General features: G+C 39.2%; 1 protein-coding gene across 3 annotated transcripts in view; it reads left to right on the forward strand.

The window, feature by feature from the left end:
• Positions 1 to 21,088, forward strand: part of sema3b (sema domain, immunoglobulin domain (Ig), short basic domain, secreted, (semaphorin) 3B) — an 89,616-nt gene that overhangs the window by 44,326 nt on the left and 24,202 nt on the right. Inside the window, exon 1 of one of the 3 annotated variants that reach the window (XM_008423833.2) lies at positions 12,316 to 12,907. The exons of the other annotated variants lie outside the window; for them this stretch is intronic. The gene's annotated coding sequence lies outside the window, so the exon portion shown is untranslated. Of the gene's footprint in view, positions 1 to 12,315; positions 12,908 to 21,088 lie in introns of those variants that run through there. 3 annotated transcript variants of the gene reach the window in all.

Consider the following 21,088-nt stretch of genomic DNA (forward strand, 5'->3'; position numbering starts at 1 on the left):
ATTTTTCTAAACACAAAAAAGTTTTTTCCAAATTGCAAACGTTTCCTAATCACGACATGAGGATGAGTTGAGGTCTGATTCTCATCTGGGCCTTTCATGAAAAACACACATAAGAAATGCTCTTTTTGTTGTTTATAGAAACAGAAACAAACTTAATAATTACATTATATTAGTGTAGTGTAAAATATAGAAGGGGGAAAAATCTTGTGGCTACAAAGAGAACCATTTAAGCAGGAAATAAAAAAAATAACATTCTGTCTCTCTTTATCATATTGTTCAGACATTTCTGGGTTTCCTATCTTGATGTTTACACAGCATTAAAATACTCTCTTTATTTGATATTTCACTGACCTTGTCTCACTTAATCTTTCATTTCTTACCACTCTTCCTCTTACTTCTGATTTTTATTGTATTTTTTCAGTTTTGTCTATTTTGTTTTCCCCTCATTGACACGTTGGCTCTTAAAAGAGACAGGAGGAGAAAGTGGAGCGGCTTAACGAGGAAAAGATGTTGGACCAAAAGGGAGGAAATGACAGTTTGGTCAGGAAAGCTCACGTCTTCCTGTAGTTGACTGACCAGCTGTTATGGTCAAACAGAAGACACCACAGGTTGTTTTGGTGTACAGATGATTTTAAACTGGGAAGTTGACCTCAAAAAACCTGTGGCATTTTTGTTGATCTGCTATGCAAATCTAATAAGGAGGGAACACATATAAAATAGCCCAGAGGAAAGCTGCATATGGCCTGTGATCCCATGATACATTCACCTGTTGGGCAGCTGTGACATCTTGAGTTGATGTCCTGCTCAGATTTTTTTTTTTTTATTCTTTTCCTGTCAGTGAGTGGCATGAAAATAAAACTGCATATTTCCTCAAGAAGATATGGACTCTGGAAGGTATGCTGGTGTGCTGCCACATTTTTTGGAATGCCTGTTTGTTCTTTGTGATTTGAGAGCTATGCTAATGACAGCTGCTCTGTGATCATGAGGTGATTTCCCATGTTACCCTGGAAACTCAAAATCACACTCTGTGTCCTATACTGCTCGTGTGTGTGCGCACATGTGTGTGTGTGCAACGCAGACAGACAGACCTCGATTTGCCCTGATTTGGGTCTGGATTAAATATGGACTCAATTGTGCTTTAATGGCCATTCAGCTGCACGCTGTTGATAGAAGCCTTTGTTCTCCGGTCAGGATTTAAAGAGCCTTTAAATTTTAGAGTCATAAAATTCCTGAACATGTCCATTTGTTTAAAAAAACAACAAAAAAACAAATTTGCATTAGAATTTATGAGGTCTACAAATACAATTCATTACTTTTTGCTCAACTTTATTTTAAAAGAAAATCTACAACATTTTCTTCTTGTTGGGATTTGATTGGGAAACAATAAAATGTTTATTTCCAAGAAAAAGTTTCTTTCTTTTCTTGGACGTCCCGGCTTTATTCTCCACGATGCATCAAGACTGCAAAAATGAACACACTGGAATTTATCTGGATCCTATAAAAACTCCTTTAAACATAACAATATGGACAGATCTGAGGGAACTTCATATTCAAGTAGTATTTATTAGGAAATTAGCCTTTGTTAAATTGTTCCATTATAACTTGTGCCAGTTATAATTATTTGCAAAAATCTGTGGTTTGTGTTTATTTTTGAATATTTTCTTTGCAACTCAAATCTTGTTTAACCTGCTTCTCTTATGTTGCAATGCAAATAAACCCCAAAACAACTGCTTTATATCTAATCAAGAGGAGAAATGGGGGCATTATCAGAAATACCTCTGACAGCATTCAGATCTTAATATAGAAAAGTAACTCGCTGTCTTGTCAGATGGAGTACATCAAAATTATAAGAAGATGATCATTAGGACAAAATACGAATGTTATTTACTGCAGGTTAGCTTTAAGCTACATCCTGTCGATCGTTCTGCTGTCCAGCCTCCTAGCAGACCAGATTCTGTGCATCTCTTGGTCAGCTCAAGTAGTTAGCTGTATCTGCAGAACTTGATTTTAGAGTTTTTACTACATTACAAGCTACGAATTGTCTTCTAAATATCAATGAGAGCTTTTCTTCTTTTCTTCAATGATCTAAAAAAAATCACCGCCCTGACATCACAGTGCATGGAGCCAAAAAACAAACCTACTTTTCCTCTAGCAAGGGAGGCGACTTCGATTCTTGAATTAATGACTTAGAACAATGTGTTTTTTTAAAACACAAACGCAAAGAGCAAGCCATGGGGATCTTTTCATTATTGAGAAAACAATAAAAATCGGAACAAGCTACAAAAAGATACCAAAGGCAGAGTCTGGAAATAAAATATCAACACAAAAGCCAGCTTAACAAAAAGCAGACAAAATAATAAACCATGACAGATGCAGTACTTTAAGTAATTACATGGTCCCATTTGGTGATTTGCAGAGATAAACTGTTTCCATAGACACTCTTTGAAATAGTCACGCTTGATTTTCTGATTAAATACCAAGTATGTTCTGCTTGTATTTATTTATTTATCTATATTTTTTATAAAAATTAAATTATGTCCACCTCGCCCACACTGATGATTTACCACACTGGTTTGGAGCAGCAACCAACAATATAACTAAGTCCTCCATATTGTTCACAAGTTGCATAGTGCAAGTTTAACATATTGCGTACCATCCCTGCGACTCATATCCTATAACTTGTTGGGTATTTGAATAAAAAAAATATTCCTTATGAGGTGGAAACCAGAGAAAATCTCACTTTTGCTGCTGGAAAGCCAGAAAGTCCACTGAGGAAGGAAATGCTCAAGACATTTGAGAGGAAAAGTGACCTTGAGAAAGTGTTACAGTCTCAGAGGAAGTGGACAGACAACTTAAATAACTTTTCAAATATCCTGTATTTTCCTTTTAGTTTTGGTTTCATCCCTGGACAGCAATTTACATTAAACTGACAACATTCACTGGCATACCTGCTAAAGATGCGTAAGAATCTGTAAAATAAATTCCTCTTTCTTTGCAGTATAGTTTAAAATAACATTGGCTGGTCATTCAAAAAGAGACGATGATTTAGTGTATTCCCAGGGTCTTTAGAAGAGAAGCAGGTCCTGAACATCACAGAATCTCCACTATATTTACCGTAGCAGTAAATTTTAGATGCTTTCCCACATCCTCACCCAGAGCATTAGTTACCTGAAAGCTCAATCTTGTCCTAACCCCACCAAAGCACACCAGCAGAGCTTAGCATGTTTTTGTTTGTACTAATACGACAGAAAATGTTTTTTTCCTGACACGGCTCTCAATATAATGGCTGTTGTGGACACTTTGTCTCTCAAAGCTGCTGCTCTTTGCTGCAGTTTCCAAACAGTAAGCAGTAAGTAATGTTTGCTTCTTAACATCCTCTGGCGTCTTCCCACCTGTAGATGATGGCAGAATAAATATGGGCTTTTGTCCAACCTTGTGGCCAGGGGTCAAATTAAAAAAACTGTCAGAAATGTCCCCATATGGAGACGATAAAGAATATTTCTCTTCTATATTATGTCATTTTATATCCTGGGAAAACAAAGTGTTGGATTATTTACTTGAAATGTACATATCTGCAACTGTCTACACATGATCTGAATCCATATGACAATTACACACCACATAACCTTCCTCAGTTCTTCTGATCGGTACTTCCTCCTTTTTCATCCTCCCCCTTTTAACTGTGGTGAATTGCTGGGTGACAACGGGGGATTTCTTGCCCACCAGACAGTCCGCTCACCTGTGGTCTAGGTGCACATGACCGTTTGCCTCAGAGGTTCGTGAAACTGCTGCTTTCAGACCTGAAAGTGAAATTACAATAATGGAACGCTGAAAATTGGAGCTTCTGTTTGAATGCTCTGCAATGAGAGGCTGCATTTTTCACATGCCTCTAACTGCGGAAGGGTTTTCTGTGAGGGTTTACACAACCTGTGTGAGGATTTACTTTGGGGTTTGGTTGTGTACCAAGGCCATAATTTGCTCTCAACACAGTGATAAATCTCTTTTGTTTTGTCTTCTGACAAAGATGGAAACACCTCAGAAATGTAGGTGAGCGATACAAAGAAGAGAGGATTTCCATTTGTGGGCTAAAATTACAAAAACGTTAAATTTCACTTACCTGCTGGGTTAGAAAGAGGGAATCAGTCATAAGTCATATTTATTGGGGTTTAAATTTGAGAAAGCCACTGTGTAATGTGATCTGAAAATATTCAGTTTGTTTGTCTTGGAGAACTGCATGGTCTGTGTTTGTGTGTTTCGGCATATTTGTTACATATTGTGACAAGCAGAATCACCTGTGCAAGCGAGCGCCGTTAATGTTCTTGTGAAATCTTTTCAGCACCGAGCTTGTCTTAGATTTCCCCCGGGGTTGATCCACACACTCAAACACTAATAACTGCACAATCTAGTGTTTCAACAGCTCCCTGTGGAAGTGTGTGTTCCTTCGTGTGTGTGTGTGTGCGTGTGTGTGTGTGTGTGTGTGTGTGTGTGCTATGGGGAGTATGTTATTAATCCTCAATGGTGCTGAGAGCAGCCTGTCTGGCTGGATCAGTGCCCGTCAGGATCAGTTGGGTCTGCTCACTGCTATCACATCTCAGGTCTTAATGAGGCAGCTCAGCAGCTCTGCTGGATTTGTGTGTGTGCATATGTCTGTGTGCGTTTTCATTTTTTACATCTTATTTGACCACTTTTTAGCACAAATATTGCTGACAATTCCTAGTCTTTGTAGAGTCAAGTTCTTTATTGTTGGCTGTCAGGCTTTACGACAGAAATGAAGATCTATCAGGCGTACAAAAAGCATCCACTGCATTCGCTGTATTTGTTACAGAATTATTGATCAAATGCTGCTATCATGAACGTCATAGGTGGAGAAGCTGCAAAGTATTTGAAATAGAGACTACAATTATAAGTAAGTTTTACAGGAATGCGGCAGGCAGTAGGAGTGAAATTTACTGATCTAATTTGCTGGATGGAAGAGTTTAGCATTGAACCTGGTCATATCTCAACATTTTTAACGTATCTATTAACTTTGTGAGGCATAAAATAAGCATTCCTCACTGCATAAGTTACTTTCTAAGTCCTTAAAACAAATATGCCAGTTTACCAAAAATGCCACCGTTCTATACGGCTTGACTGTCAAAGTATTTTATTGTTTTATAAAACCTTGGATGAGAATAATTTAATCTAAATTTCAATTTCAATACATTTTTTATTTTTCAATTGCAGAGAAAGGTGGGGTGCAGGATGCTGCTTCAAAAGCCATGATTGTGAAAGTTTTTAATGGTGCTTTTATCCGGAGAGGCGGGTTGCGCCTTGGACAGGTCAACACAGACACACAAAGCAAACAACCATGCACACCTCAAACTCATGTAACCAATTGACTAAACCGTCATGCTGTTGGACTGTGGAAGGCAGCAGTAGTACCCAGAGAGAACCCAGTCATGTGGGGAGAGAGAACAGCCAAACTCTGTGTGGGAAGATCCCAGGTCAGGATTCAAACCCAGGACCTCCTTGCTGCTAGGAAACTGTGTGAAGTGGTACATTTCAATAATGATATAGTGACATTTAGGAGTGAAAATATGGACTGTGTGCGGTCTGAAGTCTATAGGACTTTTTTTTAAGTAGGTGATTTCCAATGTTTTGACTTTTATCTGATTCGCTTAAGATCTGTGCCCAACAGCAACGGGGTAAAAACAAGCTAAGTTTAATTAGAGTGTACACCAGAATTACAAGGCCCTTTGCAGTACATTTGCCAAGCAACCATAAACCTCCTCAATACACAACACAGATAACACTTTTTGAATATTTTTAAGTGATTTTTATCACTGTTGATAAAGATGTACTTTACTCAAAGTCTGACTATGAATATCATCAAAAGTCAACTACACGTAAAACACTTATTTAAAAATAGGAAAAAAGTAATGCATTTCCTCTGATGAAAATGGAAGAAGGGCAAATAGTGATGTGATTGCAATCATCACTACACTTTTTACTTTGCTAAGATGTTGTGCTAAATACCACCAAATGTAGTAAAGTTGATTTAAGTGAAAAATTCTGCCTGTGTATAAATGCATTCGTAGAAAAAAAAAGGGGATGAGGCTGTAGTCTTGCAAGGTGCTTTAATCCACTGAGGGACCTGGACAGCCTGCTGTTTGTTTGTGTGTCACTGAAGCCATGCATGGGTTTGAAGGTGGTCTTATCCATCTGAAGGCCCTTTGAACCACAAGGTGTGTGACTGCGTGCCTTTGAGTGTGTAAGAGTGTGTGTCCTGCAGCCAGCCTTCACATCCAACCAACCCGTTCAGGTTGCCCTCTGACATCCAGTCTGCCCCCCTTTCATCCTCCATTTTCTCAGTTGGGTGTGATCACATCAAAGTGCAACAGGGGGGATTACAGGTTCCTTTGCCCCAAGGGGTCCCAGACACGACCCCTCTCTGTCTCCCTAACTGTGGCAGACACACACACTTTTCCATTCCTGACACTGTCCCCAGGGCCCCTGTAATCCGCATGGTGTCACAAGGTCAGGGGACCGTGTCAATGACGTCCATTTAGGACTTAAGGGACAGCTACATGCTGTATATAAGTTTTTATCTTTAATCTTTTTTCTTTCTTTAACTCTGCTCCCTCCCTACTGACAGCATGGCAGTACCTGTTTTAAATACTCTTTTAAAAACTCTAAATAAGTGCAATAGTTGGGCTGGGGATTCAAATTTTCTGTCATCTGCCACGGGTGAAAATGTAAAATTAGTTCGTTACTCATTTTATGGCTTCCCTCTCTAATTTTGCAACCATTTTCTTGTGGAAAAAAACAGAAGTTTTCCGCTTTGCAAAATTGTTCCCTGCGTTGTGCCCACGCATTGCCATTTTGCCCCTTCACACTTTCCCTTATTTTTCCTCTTACCCGTAAACAAACCACTTCAGACTCAGTTACTTCAAACATTGTGTATCAGTCGATTGGTCTTGGTGGTTTATTATTTCTGATTGTGGAGATGGACTGATATGAAAAGGCGATCCTTTTAAAATCAGACAACAACTGATTGCAGAAAATTATCTTCGGTCATCAGTCGTCAAAGCTAGCCAGCTAGTGGTGGTCGACGACAGGAGCTGTCATGCATAAGGTGTGAGTAGAAAAAGAAAAAAATGTACTAAACTCTACTCCACATAGTATACTAAAATTTACTATGTTTTTATGCTATAAGCTAAAATGGTCCAAAGATATACTGCCTTGTATTGTGGGCACAGTAACTAGAAGAAAAGCGAACTTTTACCCACTTTAAAACATTACAACTGGCAAAGGTTTTGAAAACTGAATTCATACAACATGATGAAACCATAAGGAAATAATTCTTCACCAACGATTTAAAATGTGCTGAGTCTTTTTGCTTTTTGGGGTGCAAAAAATAAATAAATAAAACCTTCCTGCAGATAAAGACATTGCATCCAAGAGCCCAGCTGCTTCTGCAACTGTTGAACTCAAGACTTGGATGCGCCTCCATGTCGAGATTAATTTCATGGCGATAAAAAGGAGTTGCTGTTATTTGTAGTATGCATGTTATCTGACGCCATTGTTCCTCCCTTGCTCTTTAAGAAGCTCTCTGGCTCTACATCTGTCCACCAGGATTTTCAGAGCATTCTTCATCGGGGCGCAGCAACGCCATGATGTGCTTGTGCTCTATGCCTAAATATAGAAACATCACACACAGAATGTGCACACACTTGAAATGAATTAAAGTTAAAAAGGATGGAATTATGGCAATGTTAAAAGTGTGAAAGAACAAACTGCTTTTATGTATTTACTTTTAAATTCCAGTGATCATCCTCTAAAATTGCATCCATTTATGAGTTTAACGTTCTCCGCAGCCACGTGAAGCGAGCAGCATGTACTGTGCGAGGAGCCTGTCTAAATAACAGCCTGGATTTAATATTTTTGCTGAGGGAATCTCTTCCAACAGCAACACTCTGCTTCCACAGCACTTATGGTAATAGGTGCAGTTTTTAAAGTCAATATGGTATCATTAAGTGCAATGAAGCGTGATCCTCGAGCACCGTGGTGTTAGTGTTTTCCTTTCATTCTGGGTGTTTCGTTCAAGGTTGACTTCAGAAGTGAGTCAGTGCTACATTAATATTTTTATATGCACCCAGTGAGCATGCTTAATTTGATTAAGCGATAAAAAAAAAAAATTCAAAAAAATCTAATAGCTAATCTAATATCAGTGTTGCTAAGTTGGGTTCTGAGTTTTAGAAGCCAAAATCAAGTCAGGCTCTGTTTTCTTACTTGGCAGCGAAGGTTGCTGAGCCTCTTGGCAGTGGAAACTGTGCTGTTTCTCTCAAGTTGCACTTCAGCTTCAGATGCTGAGTGGATTGTTTTCACATTAAATATGGGTAATTTAATATCTGTTTATAAAGCTGTATGCATGTTGATGCACTGCTGGTTGTTTTTAACAGCACTAGTGTTATCCACGCTTCTGCATTACATTTATAAGTAGGCATCAGTTTTTACTTTTTGAAATGTGAACATAACAGACTTTATTAATGATTAACTTAATTGTTTGAAAATGGGGGTCATTAGAGTAAGCTAAGGGTTTATCCACTGAATAAATCTGCATTCACATTGAAGAACACAATGACTCAACACAACATATGGGATTCATTGGGTATGAATACTAGAAAAAGTATTCATACCCTTGAACAATCTTGCTAACAATCTTTGTAACCCTGATTGGGTTAAAAAAACAAAATTCACTGTATTTTATTTGGAATAATTTCTGCCTAACTAACACAAAGTAGCAAATAATTCTGAATTCAAAGGAAAACAAAAGATGATTTTTAATATTTTTTGACAAGAAAGAAATCTAAAAAATGTGGTGTGCGTTTTTATTTAACTGCCTCCAAAAGTTACCTCAGTAGCAAATTCTTTGGCAGAACATTGGTGAACACACCGCATTATGAAGACCTGAGAAAAATGTCCGAATTAAAGTGGTGGAGAGTTTTACATCACAGTCAGGTTGTAAAACAATAACCTGAGCTTTGAATGGAGCACTGTTCTGTGCATTATCCAAAAGTAGAAATAGTACAGTGCAGCAGCAAACCAAAGAAGGCATGGACATTCACCTGAACATACAGACCAGGCATGATTAATGTGATTAATCAGGAACTTAATGAGAAAAGCTACGAAGTGGCTCCTGGTATCTCTGGACATACTTGAGACCTGCATTTCATTGCATGACTGTATACAAACCCAGTTAGGTTCTAGAAAAAGTCTGACATTAGATATACAACAGTTAGAACCTTCACTCCAGAAATCATTAAATGTCACAATATATTTGTCACAGCAGAGCTACTGAGAAAAGTGATAAATATGTGATACAAGATTTTGGTTTCAAGCAGTACATAGCAGCTGTGCTGGTTATATAATACCTAGTATAAATATTGTACAACCTTTTACTGCACCTCCAGAGTTACATGACTCTGTCTTAAAATATGTACTAAGCTTATTTCAGAAGATTTTTTTTAAGCAGCTGTCCTAAATTCATTTAATCGGGTTAAATCAGGACTGATTTAAGGTCTTTTTCTAGAATCTCTTTATGAAACTGTCATCTATACAAAAATCTCCTTAAGAGGTTGAAGTTGGCATCGCTGCAGCTGAAAGGGCGCATTCAGTCACATGATTGACATTTATAAAAAAGGCTAAAAAATGGAAGTAATTAGAGAAGCCATGTCAGAGTTCTGGCCTGCCAAATTACGTAACCTGAAACGTATGATAAAACGAAACAAGGTATCATTTTACAAAACACAATCCAGCTGACCCGTATTACCTCGGCTGCCCCAGCTGAGGTAAGCACGATGAATTCTTGTTAGAGTTTAGTGCCTCCTTCCTTGTTATCTTTGGAGACTGTGATGGAGTAATAAATAGACAATTAGAAGACCCAAAGATAGGCTCTGATATGAAGACACTGGTCCGCTCCGATATAAAGATCATTTTGGTTCAGTGACTTGCAATAAAACACGGACTGAGCTGGAGACCATTAGGGCACCGAGCCCTCATCTGTTTCAATAGCACAGAAGCTTTGGCTGAGACAAAAGCTTTTGTCATGATCACAGAGCTCACTCTGTAGCCTGCAGAGACATCAGGCTGGTTTATGACAGACGGGTCAGCAGGGGGCGGGGCGCAGGGTCGAGACATACATATAGCTTTAATTGTGCAAATGCCAATGTGCATAAAAGTGTTTAGAGGCCTGGAGACGAGTGTGCATTGTGTTGAGGACTTCCCTGCGAACCTGGGGACGGAGCCCACCCTGGCTTTATGCGCTCCCTGATGTGAGACCCCTGATCGGGTCACAGTGGGCCGTGTGTGTTTGAGAGCGTGGGTGAGTCACGGTTGCCGGGTGCAGTGTGGCACCTGCTGCTGGAATGCTGGAAAAACAATCAATGTAATGTTGGTGTAAATGTAAGATCTTAACCACGAACTCTGTTGGCACATCTGGTCAATTAAATCCTGGACTGAAGTCGGCATTGACTGGAAATAATCTTCTTGTTGACAGTCTGAATCACCTCAATCGTTAAAAGGGAATCGTACAAATGAATCAGACGAATGGGGGGGAACAGAAAAGGTAACAACATCCCAAGAAAAGTACATCCCAAGAAACTGGAATTCCAGCTTGGAAAGCCAAAATCACAACAAAAATCCCCAGAAAATCACAGGTTTGACGTGAAGATGACCATTGTGCATATAGAGCCAGAGCTCCAGGAGTTTTCTGTTTGTCTGCATCTCTTGCAGTTTGCATCATGTCACTCTAGCACAAGCACTATTAAAGAGGATGGTTTTTTTCTGCTGTTCTTCATGATTCTCTCGTACTGTGGCAGAAATCCATATACATATTTTAGCAAGGCAGTCTGATTCTAACCCCTATTGGGAGCAGTCTTAAATAGTTTCAGGTTTGTCCATTGTACAGTGGAGCCCACCACTCAGTTGTGGCATTTATTTGCAGCCAATTGCAGTTCTTTCAGCCAAACGTGTTACTCTATAGATTGGCTTGTTCATCAACAGCTGACATAGGAAAGAGTAGAGAGACAGGCCTGAGACTGACAATCCTGATATATCTTTAAAACTTTAGTTTTCTTTGCTGTATTTAATTCCCTAAGAGGCATTCTTGAGCTCTCATGATTTTTTTTCTGCCAAAAACCTTTCAGAATCGAACCACGACAAAAGACAGACCCACATCTGATATGACCACAAGATGATGTAAACCCCCATGTGCCACAAACTTTTGCCAATTACCCTCGTACTGGGCGTGGATCAGAGTGAGAGGCATTGTGGTGTCAGCCTGAACCGTTCTTATACTTGTCTGGAAAGCTTTTAATTTTTTTTTTATCTCTGCATGTTTACAAAGATTTTAATTCAAATGTTTCTGCTATCTTCATACACCAACACCCAAAGTCTTCAGAGGGAAGCCTTGTGTCGGTCAGAGTAAACGTCAAGTCACGTCTTCCAGCGATTACAGCCGAGTTTTTAAGCCTCGACAGATGAGAGCCGTGCAACAACTTGCTTGTTTCATCGCATGTCACGCTGTGTGAGGTGATTCTAGCTAAAAACCTTTGTTTGAGAAATGTGTCAAACAGAATCAGCCGGAGACGTGTTGATGTACTTGGCGACTATTTTGGAAAGAAAAGATGGTCAGATTTCTGTCTGAATGTGAAATTGATTTCATCCAAATTCTCAGAATTGCGTTTTTTTTCCCTCTTCATTCCTCTAGCAGAGTCTGAAGTTTCATACCACTAAGCCACTGCAGACATCTTGATTTAAAAAGCAGCAATAAAACCAAAAACAATGGGAAGCCACGTGGAAAGTATGATGAGGTTATGTTGGGAGAACGTTTTAGATTTTCCGGTGCCTTTTGGGAGAAAAGTCATGCCGTGTTTAACAGTGTGCGCTTTATGAAGGGAGTTTCTTAGTTGAGGTTTTCTGCCTTCAGCGGTTTGTTAAAGCCTCTCGTCACAATCAAGGGCAGGAGGGGAAACAGTTTCACCCAGGTAGCTACATAAATATACAGTAGCATTCATACTCGTAGAGAAGAACAGCACACCCCATGTCTCTGGCCCTTTCCACGCCCCTCCTCTCACCTCCCACCTTTTTCCTCCTCTTTTCAACCCCTCCCTCCATCTATCTCTCCCTACCGTTCTCTCCCCTTTTGAATTAGGTTCATTCTTTCAGCCTGCTCTCCCTCTGAGCGTTTCTGCTCCACTCAGCTCCTGTGAAAACTCCCTGTCTGTGTGTGTGCGTGAACTCCCTGTGTGTGTGCGCGTGCGTGTGCGTGTGTGTGCGTATGTGTGTGTGTGTTAAGAGGAGTTTTATGTGTGTGCACAGCGCTGTTTTTTTTTTAAGAGGAACTGAAGTGCAGTCGTTCATCAGTGTAGCTGACTGCAGTCGGGGGAATACTCAGAGCTCCGCGTCACTTTTCAACTTACAGCTGCTTATAGAACTTTTTTTTTTTTAAAGACTAACTGGACTTTTATTTTTCACCAAGCCAGGACGGCAGAGCTGCTCACTCTTTGTCCCATCTTCACTGGAACTCCCAATATTAATTTTTCCAGAGGTTCTTCCAGGATTGTTAAATTTTGTTTTATGTATTCTCCTGTTTTCTGAGTTCTATTGCAATTTAGATAATTGCTATTTCATCCTCATTCCCTACTATGACTTGATATGTTAAACCTTTAATGGAAATTAAGAGCTCAGCAAGAGGGAAAAGGTGTGCATGAGCAATAACTTTGACAGTACCTACGACACAGAAAAGTTTCTCACACTGGAAGCAATAAGTGCAACGAGAGGCATGAAGGGCTCAGGTGGATGCTGATTCTGACCAGGACAATTTTGAACCTTTGCAAATTTTTATCTCTTGGAACTGGATGGGAAGGTGAGTTTTAATTGCTTGCAGAAACAGCTTGAATGTTTTTGTATAAGAATGACATTAGCTTAATAATAGGGGTGTTACTGGAGGCATTGTGAGCATCCTGGGGCTTAGCTCAGCCTAAAAGAACTTTAATTTACCTAGACAGCAAAGTCATTTTTCTGTCATTTAAAATGAAAACAGTAGCAGACATGTTGTATGAGTTATGGTTTGCATGGCCTGCTTTTTCCAATGTGAAATAATAATAAAAAAAGACCAAAATCTTTTTACTGTGTTTTATAGCATCGAGAGTAAAACACACTCAAAGAAACTAACTTTAAGGATAAAAATATTAAAATTTCCTATTTCTACTTATCTGCTTTAGCAGATAACTTTTTGTATTTCTCCTTGTGAATGATAACAGAAACGTCTCATATCAGCTTAATGTGCCAAGTTAGATCAAATCAACCTGATTCTTGTAGAAGAAGCAGTCTAACTGCTGTTTCTGCAGCAGGATGCAACATTTTGTCCCTCATCACACATGGCTGTACTTTTCTGACTAAGACACAGATATTTTAATACATTAAAACTTGATACATGACATTTTTGACAGAGATTTTTTTAAATAAATGTGGCCGATACTTGTTTTATCAGAATGGATTCTTTAGGCGTTCACTGTCGTGTAATTGTATCGACAAAAAGTGACATTTTGTATGCATTCCAAAAAACTGGTGGCACAGTTTAACATCATTTATCACTTTAACTATTTTTAAAATTCTTCACAATTTTTTAACAGTGCATTCAGCATTTGTCACATACATTCAGAAACTGTCAAATACACGACATATGTCTCATTTAATCCATGAACAAAGATGTAGTTATAACTGGTGGAAACCACATACTCAATAAGGTGCACAACACATGTATGTCTGTCATATACAAGACATGCTGCTAGGTTTTGTGACAGATACTGATTGTATGAGATACAGAGAACAGGCAAACAAATCTGCTCAGGTTTTATGTAAACATACAGACCATGCAGTCATATTTTACAGGATGAGTAAATGATTTTATTAGATTTATATTGATCAATTTGATCCCAAGTGGAATAAGAGACTCCCTCCCACCCTGCTTGGGTTTGCTAGTATAAACAATGAATGGATGGAATAAGGGACTATTCACTAAACATCAGGGTTGCAGCCTGAATGTCTAGGTCTAGTACCGCCTTTGGGTAAAAGGTCATACATGATACTGACTCATAAGAATAAACAGAGGAGATTCTAGGATTATTTATGGAGAATCTAAAAGTCCACATTTTCTTGCACTATAAATCTTTCACAGATCACAAACTGTTTTTTATTTTTTATTTTTTGTGATAATTTAGCTGTGCTGAGTTTTTTTTATGCTTTTCTACTTTTTGTAAAGCCCTTCTGCTAAGTGATCCCCTTTTATGTTTTTAAAAATAGAATAAGTTTTAAAAATCTTCTTTTTAAAGATCTCTGTTCAATATCGTATTATCCAAATTTATCCAGACAAGTTTGATCAGTCCAAATAGTTTAGGTTTTAGAAAGGAAAAGTGAGGTTCAGACTGTGAAATAACCCTTAAATTTAGCACCGCACGGTGACCAACTGTTAGCTAGATGTGCTACGCTCAGTTATCTTTGGTTATGTCTCAAGAATTAGTTTCTGTTATACTTAAGAGTAAAAAAATAAGAGTCTAAAAAGTCTAAAAATAAGATTCAAGATGTCAAATTTAAAGCATGCTCCTTAAGCATCTGCCAGAGAAGCTCGTACTGAAAGCAGTAGTCACTTTGACCAAACTATTGTGATAATTTCATTCCACAACATCCCTAGTTGCTAATGTAAAATGTTGTTACTTTAGCTGCATAGACTGGGGCATCTGAAGAAGACTTAACAGCTGTTAAAGCTTTACTCAGCCAGCTGTTTTAGAACCTCAACGTGTGCAACAATACTATTCCCGAACCATTCAATATCAAAGTAACTTTCATGTTTTGTTGATTGCTTGTGGGATTTTTCTTCGCAGAACTACAGTGAAAGCTGAGATCTTGTTTCACTCACAGCAGTGAGTTGTCTTTCCTCTGAGAGCTCTTTGGAGCAGATCCAGTCAGAAGACCAGATGCGGCTCCGCAAGGTCTTGATTCACAGCAGCTTCTGTTTCTGACAGAGCCAAGCCGTATGCTAACAGTGACCAGCAAACTTCATTTGCTCCAATTGCACCTTTATTGTTATTTAATTGCCATACTTTACTGAACCACAACAGTGAGGTCATTTTTAAAAGTCATGTTTCTTGGCTCTGATCAGTGATTGGCAGGTCAAATGCAGAACTGTACTTTGATGCAAGTTTTGTTGCAACAGATCACCTGATGATTAAGGTCATTATGTTCGGATGCATCAATAGAAACTGCTTCAGAACCTTTTTTTTCTCATTCATACATTATTTTTCTTATGAAATAAAAATTAATTTGTCAAAATTACAATGGGCAGATCTGAAGGAAACTCAAATACTGATACTAGCTACATAAAAGCCTGATCTGTGCATCTCCATACTTTTATCAAAAGTAAGATTAGTCCAGTCCATCCTGACTGACTTGACAGTGGAAACAGCTGCAATCATAAGGCACATTTAGCAGAAAGCGACCCCAACTCTAATCCTCGCTATAAATTGAACCCACTCCAATTGCAACATTTCTTTTTCCGATTTAAGTCTCCAATACTTGGAATAATTAATCCAAATCAAATAAAGATTAGCCACAGGTTTGCCGGCTGGGAAACTTCCCCTTCATGTTGCAGGGCCAGATGGCTCAGTACCAGCAGCCAGCAGAGAGCTGCGGTCTCGCTGCTTCTTCATTTTACAGGGTTTCTTTCTGAGCACTCAGTTTATTTGCCTATAATCGCCTTTCATTTACTGGTTCACCTTGTTTCAGCATACAATCCCATGAGCACTGTTTAACTTCTGTTGTGAAACTGCTTCACTTTGCTTGCTGTACTTGGGCGTGTTTGAGATCGTACTTAGATGAGACTGTGTGAACTAGAAGGTTCTGCTGCAACAAGTTACTGTACTTTCATGCTTATGAAGCGGAAACAGAGGATGAGTTAAAATTTTTTTATTTTTTTTTTCAACCTTCATATGTGATTTGTACTTTTAAGCGCTGGTATAAATCAGTCCATTTTTGTCAGCTTATCTACTACTTTCAGTTTAATGTCTTTAGTGAATCATCACTTAACTAAACATTTTTCACACTACTGGTGGTCTGTGCACTTCATGTTTTGTTGAACGTGCAGAGGAGAAATGAGGCACCCCTCACCTACCTGTGAATCTGAGTAAGACTAAATGCTGCCCAGTACCTGCTCCACGCTTTAGCTCCCGCCTCGGGTGTGTTTGCAGAAATCTGCAGCATGTCCAGGTTCTGCCATGCTTCTCCAACTGCACCTGCCTTTCCAAGGCTGAATATCTCTTCTGAATCAAAACACAACAATTGCTCCTAATGGTGCTTTTCCAGCTTTGGTTTTTGTTTGACAGACCAAGCTGGAATGTTGCACAAGTCACATCCAACTTTTTACATGCCTCATGAGTTGGTGTGTAAGAATGAGAGTGGAACCTTTTTCTGACTTTCAGCTACTAGAGTTGGAAGTCAGAAAAAGATGAGTCTCTTGGATGTTCATATTATTTTTGAACCGTAGTTTGTCATCTTGAGTGATAAATTGTCCAAATGGATAAAACAACAAATGAAAACAAAACTATTAATCACAAGGCCTATTGTTTTTCTTCTTTTACATCTTGAGTCTTCATTTCAACCCGTTTTACTGCACAGTTAAAGTACAGGAGTAAGTAACTTTACAATCTTAAGAGGCATTTTGGCATTTGCTCCTCCTAAATAAAGTGCTTGCAGAAAAATGGAGTTTATGTTTGTGTGTAAAGTTAGCACTAGCCACAAGTTAAAATAAAATTACCTTTTCATCTAATTGTAGGTTGAAAAAATTAAAACATTAAACTTTTAACAGAAGAGAATGTCAATATATACGTGACTAAAAATATTCTAAATTCATATGAAATGAATAATCATAAAAAGCACACATCTCCCCCATTGAGTGCTGGAGATGGGCACCAGCCCCACACCCTGCAAAGATGAGCAGGCAGAATATAGACAATGGAAAAATAAAGAGGCTCAGGTATATATTTTGCAGACTATTGGGAAAAAAGGAAAGCATTTTGCCATTTGTTACATTCTGTTGTGATAATTCTATATCTAATGCCAAAGTTATAAAGACACAAAGAGATGCATGTAGCTGAGCTGTGGGTTGGGCTGCAGGCTGCTGGGATTCACAGCGTCAGAGTTATGTGGTATAAAGCTCAGCGTAAAAGCATACAAACCCATTTAATTAGACCTCCCTAAATAAATTCATGAACGAGTAAGCATGTTTAATAAGATTCCGTAAAGTAAATTAACAGAAAAAATAAAATGCATGAGTGTGAAATCTGTGCTTTCATTTTCACCCAACAAGTAGTTTCTTTGTAGAAACTCTGTAGTTCCCATTTGTGCAGCAGTTAACTCTTCAGGTTGAGCTTTTTTCTGTCTGTGTTTATGTGCCTTCTTACCCTTTCAGCCGCTCTTTGAGTTCAACTCTTATCCCTTCTTAAGATTTTCCTTCTTTTCCACAGAGCAATACATGCGATTATATGCCGACATGGTGCGGAGATGTAAAATCCCATTAAAGCTGACCACTCTAACCCTCCTCCTGTCCTCAACGTCTCCTGCCAATCAAAGTCAGCCAAAAGCCACCAGATACCTGCTGCTTGGCATTTTGCTCTTTAAAGTGTAGACCCCTCCTTCCGCCTCACTCGCTCCTTCTCATTCCTCCTTCTCTTCCACCCATCTCTCCTGCCTTTCATTTCTTGGTCCCAGGGAGGCTTAGCCTTGTTGGTTGCTGGCCAGGGAAACTCTTTTCTCTCTGCAGGCAAAACAATTGTCTCCTTTCTTTCCATCACATACTCTTTTCTTCCCCTTCTCTATCCCTCTATACGTTTTCATTCTTTTCATGGGACTGTATGCATGCAGGCATGCTGCAGTCTTCAAGTGCTCCAATCCCTACGTCTTGTCCATTCAGAACTTTGCTCCACTTCCAGTCTCACATGCTGTTTTTGTCTTTCTCTGCCTTTTCAGTTCTGCTTTGTGCTTGTAAATCAGATTTCTAACAACTCTGCTTTGTTTTGTTATATATTTGTGTAGTTCTGCTTTCACCCTTTTTCACAGCTCTTATCATTACTTTAGTTCTTTCCCAGATATCAGATGACACCATCCCATTACTGCCTTTGTCTTGTGATTATAACCCATTTATTTTTATTTCTTTTCCTACATCTGAGTTAATATGTGCTGTGCCTCTAGTCCTTCTTGTTTCCGGATCTTTCTTCTTGTTTTCTTATGCCACTTTACTCAAACAACTTGGTCAACAAGTCCATATTAGTTGGAATAATTTGCTAATTAAATCCTGGGTCAAACATAGACCTGTCCATCCTTGCATTCAGTTAACAAAACTGAGTTGGGTTCTTGACTTGAACCAGCATATTGAGCAAGGTTTTCCATCCAATTGTTCTTTCTTTAACACCATTTAATGTTAACATATGAGCATAACATATGGTCACTGGATCACATCAGAGTAGAGTCGTACAGATGACATCCCGGCGGTTGCTGTCGCTGTAAAACAGGATTGCTACATTTATAAATTAAGAGCAAACTCTTCCTTATCTGACAATATAATGTCATTAGGATCCTGTATTAGTGATTAGCATAAACCCACCATTTGGATTAATTTGAGGGTGTCAAACATTCATTCTTTGTTCCACCCTTTGAAAGTGAAAGGCTAGAAGTTAAGTTGCTAATATTCATTCACTCATTGTTGCTTTTGGTGCTATGGTGTCGCACTCTAACCTCTCTCTGCAAAGGCGCGTCTCACCCTGGAGGCGGCCTGCTTTGTCTGCCCGTCTTATTTAGGCTGGTTTTTGACAGGACAGCTTGGCCCCTCGTCTCCCCCCCTCTGAATCTATGTCTGTCTTTATTTTTAATCCATTCCCTTTTGGCATGCTGCCGCTCCATGTCCATTGAAGCCGAAATGAATGCAGCCTGGTGTCTTTTTTTTCTTCTTCTTTTTTTTCTTTATTTTTTATTAAGATGCTTTATGGAGCATGCAGGAGATTTAAGGAGTACTCAAGCTCAAGAGTGGGTGTCTGAAGAACTAAGTGCTGATTGGGAGGTGTGTGTTGTTCAAATAAACAAGTTAGTTCAGAGAAATCAATAAATAAACAAGTTAGTTAAGAGAAATCATGCTTTTAAAGTGATGAGAGTACATATAGACAGCATCATCAGACATACACACACATACAGCTCTGGGAGACTTGGCGGGACAATGCTTATACAAGCCGACAGGAGAGTAAGAATTTCACTGGAGCCTCTGTAACTCCCAGGAACTGTGACGTGAATTGCACTTGAGTGCGAGTCACGGCGCTCCAGCTGACGAGGGCGCTGACGTCCATCTCCTTGAAAATACTGCGAGCACTTTTCCAGCTTTGTGCTCAACTTTGAGCCCGCAAAACACACACACACAGTGTCTCTTTCTTTCTGCTTCGCTTTTTAACACTTTATCGTGTTATTGGGTTGCTCGCACTTTAATGTTTTGTTCCGCTGCACCTGTACGTGTATGCATCAAACCTCATAAAGGTTGGGTCCACGAAAGTGGCGCTGTGTGTACTTGAATGTATGCTTTTGTGCATTCATCACATGTATGCGTGTTTGTGTGTGTTTGTTTACTGCAGGGTACGAGGGAGTTTATGCCTCCTTCTTCCCTGTTGTGTCGTGGACTGGCAGCCATGAGCTTATGAGAGCTCTCCTATCTCAATGCCTCAATAGCTCTATTATTCATAAAACTGAAAGCCAGCCGTCTTGGCTGTGCTGTGTGTCTGTGTGCAAGTGGAAGTTGTCTTTGTGTTTTAATTCTTCACAGTATTTGATGACAGTGCAATAGAAATTGAAGAAATCTGAAAAAAACATGAAGGGGCAACTGAACTTTTTTTTGACCCTTTGATTTCTTGGTTTCTGTAAAAGCCTAAAAAAAAGACATTTAGCTTCCTTTTGTCTGGGATTACCATATTTCACTAATTTTTCAATTTATTTTTCAACTTTTACTCTACCTTCTTTATTTTTTAGTAGCTAAAAATCGAGCATGGCACAAAGTTGTTTAAGATTGCAAATGTTTTTCTTTTATTTTAATTCTTGCATCACAGAAGATGTTAGTTCTTAGAGGAGGTAACAGATGAAAGGCAGTGATGAGGAGTAATTGTCAAGAGATTCAAATAATAATTTTAAAAAACCATTGAAAACCTCAACGCTAACTATGAGGTGCAATATAATGAAGGAGGCTGATTCCAGTGAATAGCTTTACTGTTCCGGCAGCCTGGCAGCAGAGTCCAAAGTACTAGAAGAAAAGTTTGTGTGTTTCCAGTACAACACCACAGATACATTCCTACTGATTAGTTTGCAAACCGGTGACCTGGTTACTGAACCAGCTGTGTAGAGTCAAATAAAAACATATCCAACTCAAGTCATTGTTTCTTCTGAGACTATGTGTTTTACTTTGAATTCTGTAGATCCTAAAATACAGTCATAAACTGTTAAGTCATGTGGCGATGTATAATTCAAAATAAATACTTGAATATTTGAGTACTGCTTTGAATACGTCAGCTCTCACATAGCAGTGATACCTTCATCCACAGCTGCAGGCTTACCAGCAATGGGATGATTTCATGCAGTCTGCAAAAGTGGACAAAGAAAGTGAGAGTGGGTCTTCTGTCTTGGCAGTGCGAGAGGTTGTGCCGGGCTTGGCATTAGGCGCTACATATCTCTATCTCACACATGCTGTCTTCATTGCTGTGGTCAGCTTGCGTGTGCGTGTGCGTGTGCGTGTGTGTGTGTGCGTGCGCATGCGTGTGCTTGTGTGTGTGTGATTTAAACTCTGTTCCTGGTTCTTGCTGTAAACTGAAGGGATTATAGTGCGGCTGCCATAATAGAGGTTGGCATTGACACACCCTGGCATGAGCATCAATCTGATTCAGACTAAATATACCTCTGTGTGTGTGTGTGTGTGTGTGTGTGTGTGTGTGTGTGTGTGTGTGTGTGTGTGTGTGTGTGTGTGTGT

The sequence above is a fragment of the Poecilia reticulata genome, linkage group LG12 (genome assembly GCF_000633615.1).
Source record: "Poecilia reticulata strain Guanapo linkage group LG12, Guppy_female_1.0+MT, whole genome shotgun sequence".
NCBI lineage: Eukaryota > Metazoa > Chordata > Actinopteri > Cyprinodontiformes > Poeciliidae > Poecilia > Poecilia reticulata.